A 10,057-nucleotide genomic window follows, 5' to 3' on the forward strand; every position below is an offset into this window, starting at 1 on the left:
TGAGTTACTTGATAAGGGCTTCATTTGGCCCAATGTGTCACCTTGGGGTGCTCCTGTCTTGTTTGTGAAGAAAAATGATGGTTCTATGCGTATGTGCATTGATTATCGCCGGCTGAACAATGTTACAGTGAAGAACGGGTATCCATTACCTTGTATTGATGATTTATTTGATCAGCTACAGGGTGACAAGGTGTTTTCCAAGATTGATTTATGTTCTGGCTATCATCAGTTGAAGATTCGGGATCCATATATCCCAAAGACCGCTTTCAGGACTCGGTATGGTCACTACGAGTTCATTGTGATGTCATTTGGGCTGACCAATGCCCCAACAGCTTTTATGCACTTGATGTACAGTGTGTTCCGGCCTTATCTTGACTCTTTCATCATTGTGTTTATTGACGACATTCTGGTGTACTCCCGAACTCGGGAGGATCATGAACAGCACTTGAGGACTGTGCTTCAGACCTTGAGAGAAAAGATGTTATATGCAAAATTTTCAAAAGTGTGAGTTTTAGCTAGACTCAGTGGCATTCTTGGGCCATGTAGTATCAAGTGATGGGATCAAGGTGGATCCAAATAAGGTGGAAGCAGTGCAGATTTAGCCTAGACCATCATCAGCTATGGAGATTCGGAGTTTGCTTAGTTTGGCAGGGTATTACCGTCGTTTTGTAGAGGGATTCTCATCTATTGCAACACCTATGACCAGGCTGACCCAGGGGGCGCTCCGTTCAGATGGATATAGGGGTGTGAGGAGAGCTTTCAGAAGCTCAAGACATCTTTGACTACAGTCCCAGTATTGGTATTGCCTATAGGTTCAGGATCGTATACTATATATTGTGATGTGTCACAGATTGGTCTCTGTGCGGTGTTGATGCAGGATGTTAGGGTGATTACCTACGCGTCCATACAACTGAAGGTGCATGAAAAGAACTATCATGTCTAACACCTGGAGTTAGCAGCTATTGTTCATGCCTTGAATATTTGGCGGCACTATTTGTATGGTGTCCTTTGTGAGATTTACACCGATCATCAGAGTTTGCAACATCTGTTCAAGCAAAAGGGTCTTAACTTGCGTCAGCGGAGGTGGTTGGAGCTACTTAAGGACTATGATATCACCATTTTGTACCATCAGGGGGAGGCCAATGTGGTGGTCGATGCTTTGAGCCTCCGGGTAGAGAGTTTGGGGAGTTTAGCATATCTACCAGTAGCAGAGAGGCCATTGGCGTTAGATGTTCAGGCCTTAGCTAGCCAGTTTGTGAGATTGGATATTTCTGAGCCAAGTCGAGTATTGGCTTGTGTGGTCTCTCGGTCTTCTCTTTATGATCGTATCAGGGAGCGTCAGTATGATGACCCCTATCTGCTTGTCCTTAAGGACACAGTTCAACACGGTGATGCTAAGGAGGTCACTATTGGGAATAATAGTGCATTGAGGATGCATGGCAGGCTATGTAGATGGGTTGCGTGAGTTGATTCTACAGGAGGCTCACAGCTCGCGGTACTCCATTCATCAGGGTGCCGCAAAGATGTACCAGGACTTGAGGCAGCATTATTGGTGGAGGAGGATGAAGAAGGACATAGTGGAGTATGTAGCTCGGTGTCTAAATTGCCAGCAAGTGAAGTATGAGCATCAGCGGCCAGGTGGGTTGCTTCAGAAGTTAGAGATTCCAAAGTGGAAATGGGAGCGAACCACTATAAATTTCGTGGTTGGACTTCCACGAACCCAGCGAAAGTTTGATGCAGTTTGGGTGATTGTGGATAGGTTGACCAAGTCAGATCATTTCCTTCTTGTGATGACTATCTATTCTTCCGAGCAGCTGGCTTGAATTTATATCTGCGAGATCGTCAGGCTTCATGGCGTACCGGTATCTATCATCTCTGACCGGGGTACGCAGTTTACATCACGGTTCTGGAGGGCCATACAGCATGAGTTGGGTACTCGAGTGGAGCTGAGCACAACATTTCACTCTCATACGGATGGACAGTCCGAGCGCATTATTCAGATATTAGAGGATATGCTTTGTGCGTGTGTGATAGATTTTGGAGGTTCTTGCCACTTTTGGAGTTTGCCTACAACAACAGTTATCAATCGAGCATCCAGATGGCACCGTATGGTAGGCGGTGTCGGTCTCTAATGGGTTGGTTCGAGCTGGGTGAGGCTAGATTATTGGGTACAGACTTGGTTCAGGATGCTTTGGAAAAGGCTAAGGTGATTCAGGATCGCCTTCGCACATCCCAGTCCAGACAAAAGAGTTGGGGAACGGGTCTTGCTCCGGGTGTTACTTATGAAGGGTGTTATAAGGTTCGGAAAGAAGGGCAAGCTGAACCCAAGGTTTATCGACCCATTTGAGATGTTGTGACGTGTTGGGGAGGTTGATTTTGAGCTTGCCTTGCCTCCCATCCTAGTAGGAATTCATCCAATATTCCATGTTTCGATGCTCCGTAAGTATCACAGCAATCCGTCTCATGTGTTGGATTTCAGCTCAATCCAGTTGGACAAGGATTTATCTTATGTTGAGGAGCCGGTGGCTATTTTGGACAGGCAGGTTCGAAAGCTGAGGTCAAGGAACATTGCTTCCGTGAAGGTTCATTGGAGGGGTCAGCCGGTCGAGGAGGCGACTTGGGAGACCAAGCATGATATGCGCAACTGTTATACTCATCTTTTCACCACTTCAGGTATGTCTCTATAATCGTTCGAGGATGAACGATTATTTTAAGAGGGGGAGGATGTAATGACCCGGTCGGTCATTTTGATAGTTATAGACCCGATCCCCTATTTACTGCTTTCCCCATATCTTTTTCTGCTTATGTGACTTGCCGGGAGGTTATTGTTGTGGTTACGGAGTGAATTGCGACACAATCTCTAAACGGAAGCTTAAATCTTAGGATTTTAACCGTAGTCGAGACTGTGTGAAGACGACTCAGGAATGGAGTTTTGTCGGTTTCGTTAGCTCTGTTGGGTGATTTTGGCCTTCGGGGGCGTGTCCGAATTGTGTTTTGGAGGTATGTAGCTGATTTTGGCTTGAATTGGCGAAAGTCGAATTTTTGGAGATTTTGACCGGTAGTGGACTTTTTGATATCGGGGTCAGATTTTGATTCCGGAAGTTGGAGTAGGTCCGTAATGTTAATTATGACTTGTGTGAAAAAATTGAGGACAATCAGACGTGATTTGATAGGTTTCGGCGTAGAAATTTAAAGTTTTAAGTTCATTAAGTTTGAATCGGAGGGTGAATCATGTTTTAAGCATTGTTTGATATGATTCGAGGGCTCGACTAAGTTCGTATGGTGTTTTAGGACTGTCGGTATATTTGGTTGAGGTCCCGGGGGCCTTGGGTGTGTTTCGGATGCTTAACGGATTAAAATTGGACTTAGGCTAGTTGCTGAAGATTTTCTGGTTTCTGGTGTTTTCGCACCTGCGGAGGGGAGACCATAGGTGCGGGATCGCACGTGCGGAAGGAGGAGCACAAGTGCGGTTTGGTGAATCTTGGTCTGTGAACGCAGGTGCGAAATGGGAGCCGCATATGCGGAGGATTGACTGCATGAGCGAAAAGGGGCGGTCTGGGCAGAGTCGCACATGCAGAAGGTCATCCGCAGAAGCGGGCCCTGGTCCGTAGAAGCGGATATTTGGACCTTAATCCATCTCCGCAACTGCGATGGAAATTCCGCAGGTGTGACTGGTAGTCCGCAGATGCGGAATCATTGGGTAGAAAAGGTCAATTTCGAGGGTTTGATCTCATTTTCATTTTGGGTCTTTGAGAGCTCGGATTGAGGCGATAATTTAAGGATTTTTCAGAGAGAACTTTGGGGTAATGATTCTTAACTCGTTTATGGTTATATTCCACTAATCTATAGTTAATTTCATCACTTAATTAAGGAATTTGGTTGAGCAATTTGGGGAAAATGGGAGAAGTTTTCAACTAAGTTGTTGAGTTTTGATTGGGATTTTGATATTGAATTTGGATAATTTTGGTACGAATGAACTCGTGTGAATGGGTGTTCATATTTTGTGACTTTTACCCAATTCCAAGACGTGGGCCTGGGGAGGATATTTCGAGAGATTTTCTAATTTCTTGCTTTAGCTTTGATTTCATTAAGTAGATTAGTTTCTTATAGTTGTATTTATGGTATGTAATTGATTTTGGCTAGATTTGCGCCATTCGGAATCGGATATTCGTGGAAAAAGCATTGTTACCGATTGATTGAGCTTGGTTCGAGGTAAGTGGCTTGCCTAACCTTATGTGGGGGAAATCCCCTTAGGATTTGGTATTGTTGTGATATGTGAGCGCCGTGTACGTGAGGTGACGAGTACGTACACGGGCTATTTGTTTTAAAACCCGATTTATTTTACTGAGTAGCAATATATTTTTCCTTTAATTTGAGTTATACAGTTTAAATGAGTATTAGTATGTTTTCATTCTTTAATATCGCATGTCTACGTGCTTTAGCTGCTTATTTGAACTATGTGAAGCATGCCTAGTTGATTTCCTGTTTTTCCTTGTTCTTTATCAGTATAACTTTAGAAATCTTGCTGTTAACTGTTGTATTTATCGGTTTGAGCTGTGTGTTTACTTTTGAGACTACGAGGCGGTTCCTCGGGAGTTCTCCCTGCACATTTACTTTTGAGACTATGAGGCGGTTCCTCGGAAGTTCTCCCTGCACATTTACTTTTGAGACTACGAGGCGGTACCTCGTGAGTTCTCCTTGCATATTTACTTTTGAGACTACGATGCGGTACCTCGGGAGTTCTCCCGGCATATTTACTTTTGAGACTACGAAAAACATGTGCAGGAAAGGGCATGAGTACACCACAATGGTACCCAGTAAGTGCCAAGTCTAACCTCGGTCGAGTAGTGACGAGGTCAGGTCAAGGCCCTACCGGAGTAAATATAATAAATTAAACAGTAAAAGATATAAGTAAAATTTACGGTAACATAATTAAAGAAATTCTCGAAAATTTAACAGTTAAGGGAGCCTCGGCTCAGAATAAGGTAAACACAATGGGGAATCTCCCGGGATACCGTCCCGTAGTTACGAATGAATATGCAATACAGGTGGATCTCCCGGAATACGTCCGTAGTCCCAAAGTAAATATGCAGTGCTGGGAATCTCCCAGAATACGTCTGAAGTCCCAAAGTAAACATGCAGTGTTGGGGGATCTCCCGGAATACGTCTGTAGTCCCAAAATAAATATGCAATGATGGGGGATCTCCCAGGATACGTCTGTAGTCCCAATTTAAATATGCAACGCAAGATGAAATGGCAGGTATGGTATCGAGTTATACAGTTTCTATTGAACATAGATAAGGAAAGTAGGGACTTAACTAAGCATGGGAATGTCAAATAGGCAGTTAAAACATATAAGCATGCCTTTCTAATCTAAGCTAAACAATTAAACGTATTAGTGCAATTTAATAACGGTAAACAGTTTATGATTTAGAAAGGAAAAACGAGATTTTTGCAATAATAGCCTGTGTATGTACTCGTCACCTCACGTACACGGCACCCACACATCAATTAATATCAAATATCCTAAGGATGGGAGTCCCCAACACAAGGTTAGGCAAGCCACTTACCTTGAACCGCTCAAATCAACTCGATATTACGTTCTTGCCACGGGTATTTGACTCCAAATGGCCCAAATCTATTCAAATTAATTGCATAATGTAAATATAATAACAAGTAACTAATATAACTAATTAATTCGAAGTTAAAGCGTGAAATTAGGAAAAATGCCCAAAAGGTCTCCTCAAGCCCACGTCTCGGAATTGGATAAAAATTACAAATTATGAACACCCATTCACTCACCAGTTCACTCGAACAAAAATCATCTAAATCTGACATCAAATTCCCATTCAAATCTCAGATTTTCAATTGGGGAACCTTTCCCCCCATTTCCAAATTTCTACCCTCAAATTCCTTAATTAGACGTGGAAAACAACAATAGATTAATGTATTATGATCAAAATAGAGTTAGAATTAGTTACCCAGTAGTTCTCCTTCAAAATACCTCGAGAAATCATCTCCCGCCGAGCTCTAAATCAAATTTTGTGTTATGAAATTTCAAACCCTCAAAATTCCTTTTTCTTCCCAGCGATATCCGCATTTGCGCTCATGGGGCCGCATCTGCGGTCCCACACCTGCGAAAAAAATCATTGTAAGTGTGAAGGTCACTTATCCGGGCTGGGGCCGCATCTACGGGCATTTCTCGCACCTGCGGATACCGTACATGCGGTCCATACGGCGTATCTGCGCATTTCGTTAAAGCAGCCAGGCTCTGCACTTGCGCCCACGCTTCGCACCTGCGGGCTCGCAGGTGCGGTCAAACTTCAGCACCTGTGCTCCATCACCAACCCCACCGGTTCCGCATCTACGCACCCCCTCCGCACCTGCGGCTCTCGCACATGCGACCTCCCTTCCGCAGGTGCGAAACACCAGAACCAGCAAAGGCACCAGATTTTTCCTATGTCCAAATTCATTCTGTTAAGCATCCGAAACAGACCTGAGACCCCCGGGACCTCAACCAAACATATCAACCAATCCTAAAACACCATACGAACTTAGTCGAGCCCTCAAACCACATCGAACAACACCAAAATCATGAATTAAGCACGGATTCAAGCCTAAGAATTTAGAATTTTCAAAATTCTATAAACGACGCTGAACCACATCAAATCTAGTCTGAATGACCTCAAATTTTACACACAAGTCAAAAATGACACTACAAACCTACAGCCACTTTCGAATTCCATTCCGAGCTCGATATCAAAATTTCCATTATCGGCCGAAATCGTCGAAAAACTAACTTTCATCAATTCAAGCCTAAATCTACTACAGACCTCCAAAACACATTCCGGACGCGCTCCTAACCCCAAAATCACTCAACGGAGCTAACGGAATTCCATTCCGGATCCGTCTTCACACAGTTCCGACTTCTGTCCAAACTCTAAATCCCAAAACTCTCTGAATTCCATAACCAATCACTCTGGAATGTCCCAATAGCGGATACAAACGTGGGAAAAATAGTTATTAGGGGATCGGGGCTCTAATTCTCAAAATGACCGGCCGGGTCGTTACATCCTCCCCCTCTAAAAACAATCGTTCCTCCTCGAACGAGTATAAAGACATACCTGAACCTGTGAAAAGATGAGGGTACTGGCTGCGCATATCCTGCTCGATCTCCCAAGTCGCCTCCTCGACCGGCTAACCCCTCCACTGGACCTTTACTGAAACAATATTCTTTGACCTGAGAATTCTGACATATCTGTCCAAAATGGCTACTGGCTCCTCAACATAAGATAGATCCTTGTCCAACTGGACTGAGCTGAAATCCAATACATGAGTCGGATCACCGTGATACTTCCGGAGCATAGACACGTGGAATACCGGGTGAACTCCTGCTAGGCTGGGAGCAAGGCAAGCTCATAAGCACCCTCCCCAACTCGTCGAAATATCTCAAAAGAACCAATGAACCTCGGGCTCAGCTTGCCCTTCTTCCCAAATCTCATGACGCCTTTCATAGGCGATACCCAAAGCAAGACCCACTCACCAACCATAAATGCAAAATCACGAACCTTCCGGTCCGCAGAACTCTTCTGCCTGGACTGGGCTGTGCGAAGTCTCTCCTGAATCACCTTCACCTTATCCAGGGCATCTTGGACCAAATCTGTACCCAACAATCGGGCCTCGCCTTTCTCAAACCATCCCATTGGGGACCGACACCGCCTACCATACAAATCCTCATACGGTGCCATCTGAATGCTGGACTGGTAACTATTGTTGTAGACAAACTCTGCAAGTGGAAAGTATTGGTCCCATGACCCCCCGAACTCCATCACACGGTCATGGAGCATATCCTCAAGAATCTGAATCGTACATTTTCGGGAGGAGTCGGAGCTCATCGGGTTCAGCCCTTTAGTAAATTCTTCAGCTGCCCATTCTTCTGGCACAGCCGATAGCAGCATCCTTTCTTTCTGAAACTTGGTCACAAACTCGCATAGCAACTCGGACTCTCCTTGCGAAATTCTGAATATGTATGCCTTCTGAGCCTGGACCTTCCTGGCCCCGGCATGGGCCTTGATGAGAGAGTCTATGCATTTCAAAGGAATCTATTGAGTGCTCGGTTAAAAGTGAGTACCATGTCAAGGCCTCCTTCGTGAGGGTTTCTCTGAACTTCTTTAGCAGGACTGATTCAATTCGTGTAGAGATAAGTCGTTTCCTTTCACCGTCGTTGTATAGGTGGTGATGTGCTCCTGAGGATCCGAAGTCCCATCATATTTTGGTGCGTCTAGCATTTCCAATTGCTTCGGAATTAACTCTGGTGATGCGCTTGGTTTGAACGGCAACTGGTGTATTTCTTTGAGTCCAGGCCCTTCAGCATTGGCGGTGTGCCCGGAATTTGGTCTATTCGAGCATTTATTTCCCTCATAAAGTGCGTGAGCTTGATTTTTAAAGGATCATTACTGTTATTGTTACCAGATCCGCTGTCGATCCCCCCGGCCCCGTCGAAGCCGACCTCACCCCTAGGGGTGTTGTTATCAACCCTTTGCGCTATTTCATTCGCGGGATCACCGAGAAGAACTAGACCTCTTCCATTCGCGTTGTTGGAAGCACCCGACAATGCTTGCCTCAATTCTGTCATGGCCTGGTCTTGCTGTGAGAGATGGCCCGTGATAGCCTTTTGTTGTTCTCGTATGATCCTCACCGTTTACGCAACGTGCTCATCTTCAACATCATCAGGAGTCGCCTCCCGTATGTGTCGGGGATACCGCCCGCCATGAACCGACGTGGCTACATCCTCCTCGTTGCGGGTGTCGCTGATCGAATCCTCGTGCTGAGGTAGATTTCTTGTGCCTCAACATTGTGTGCGATATTGACATCGTTATTTGCCATATTTTACGATTTTTGTTAAGAAACAAAGAATCAAACAAATTAGTAATAGACGCAAGGATCAACTCAATTACGCAACTGTCTAAGCTCCACGGTGGGCTCCAAACTGTTTACCCGTAAAACGGTACAGTTGAATTTATAGCATGGCTTATAGACAAACGAATCGATTTGATCCAAAATGATAAATAAATTAAATAAATGCAAGATCTAGCATTGAAATCGAGATAAAATAGCAGACAACTTGATTCCGGGAGCAAGGCTTCCGAAGACAGCAATAAGAATATTGTTAGACAAAAAATAAAGTATTCTTTAGCTTGGAATAATGTATAACATAAGTTTGTCAGCTTTTTTGTGTGTTACAATGGTTGTGGAAGTTACTATTTATAGCGATACCTAGGGAACAAGGTCTTAGGATCAAGCCCCTCTTAAATGACAATAATGGGGGCCATTGATGAATATGTAACGACAGGTAATGAATGCCAAAATTCTCTGTAACGGGCGTGCATTCAATACTGAGGAATATTCTTCATTGAATGTCATTTGGTGGCAAATATTTATTTGCCCTTGTTAACAATATTCTCTTCGGGGTCTACCCGATGCCAACCAAAGTTGTTGCCCTCGGTCTTGGTTTCCACTTGCTTCGTCTTCCGTATGTCCCCGGTTCCACGTGTCACTCTATCATTCGAGTGTTTAATGTGAACAGATTTTACCCTATATAATACTATTTATGATCGCTTTAGTAATCTCCAGTTTGCCGCTTATTAGTTATTACCATAATCCTTTTAATAAGGTGAGAGACCCTAGTGAAATCATAGACCACATTTGTGTTACTTATAAATCGTCCATGTATTACTTATGATCGCCTAAGTGATCTTCGGTGATCGCCTATTGGTTATTACCAGGATCCCTTTTTTATAAAGTGAAAGATCATGGTGAAATCATGAATCACCTATGTATTATCTGAAAATCGCTCATATATTATTTATGACCGTCTAAGTGATCTCTAGTTTGATCGCTTATTGGTTATTACTAAGATCGTTTTTTATAGTATGGGAGATCCTTGTAAAACCATAGATAACAAGTGTATTATCAAGAAATTGCCCATTATTAATATAATCGCCTAAGTGATCTTCAGTTGATTGTTTATTAGTTATTACCAAGACTGTTTTATAAA

This window comes from Nicotiana tomentosiformis, chromosome 1 (genome assembly GCF_000390325.3).
Source record: "Nicotiana tomentosiformis chromosome 1, ASM39032v3, whole genome shotgun sequence".
NCBI lineage: Eukaryota > Viridiplantae > Streptophyta > Magnoliopsida > Solanales > Solanaceae > Nicotiana > Nicotiana tomentosiformis.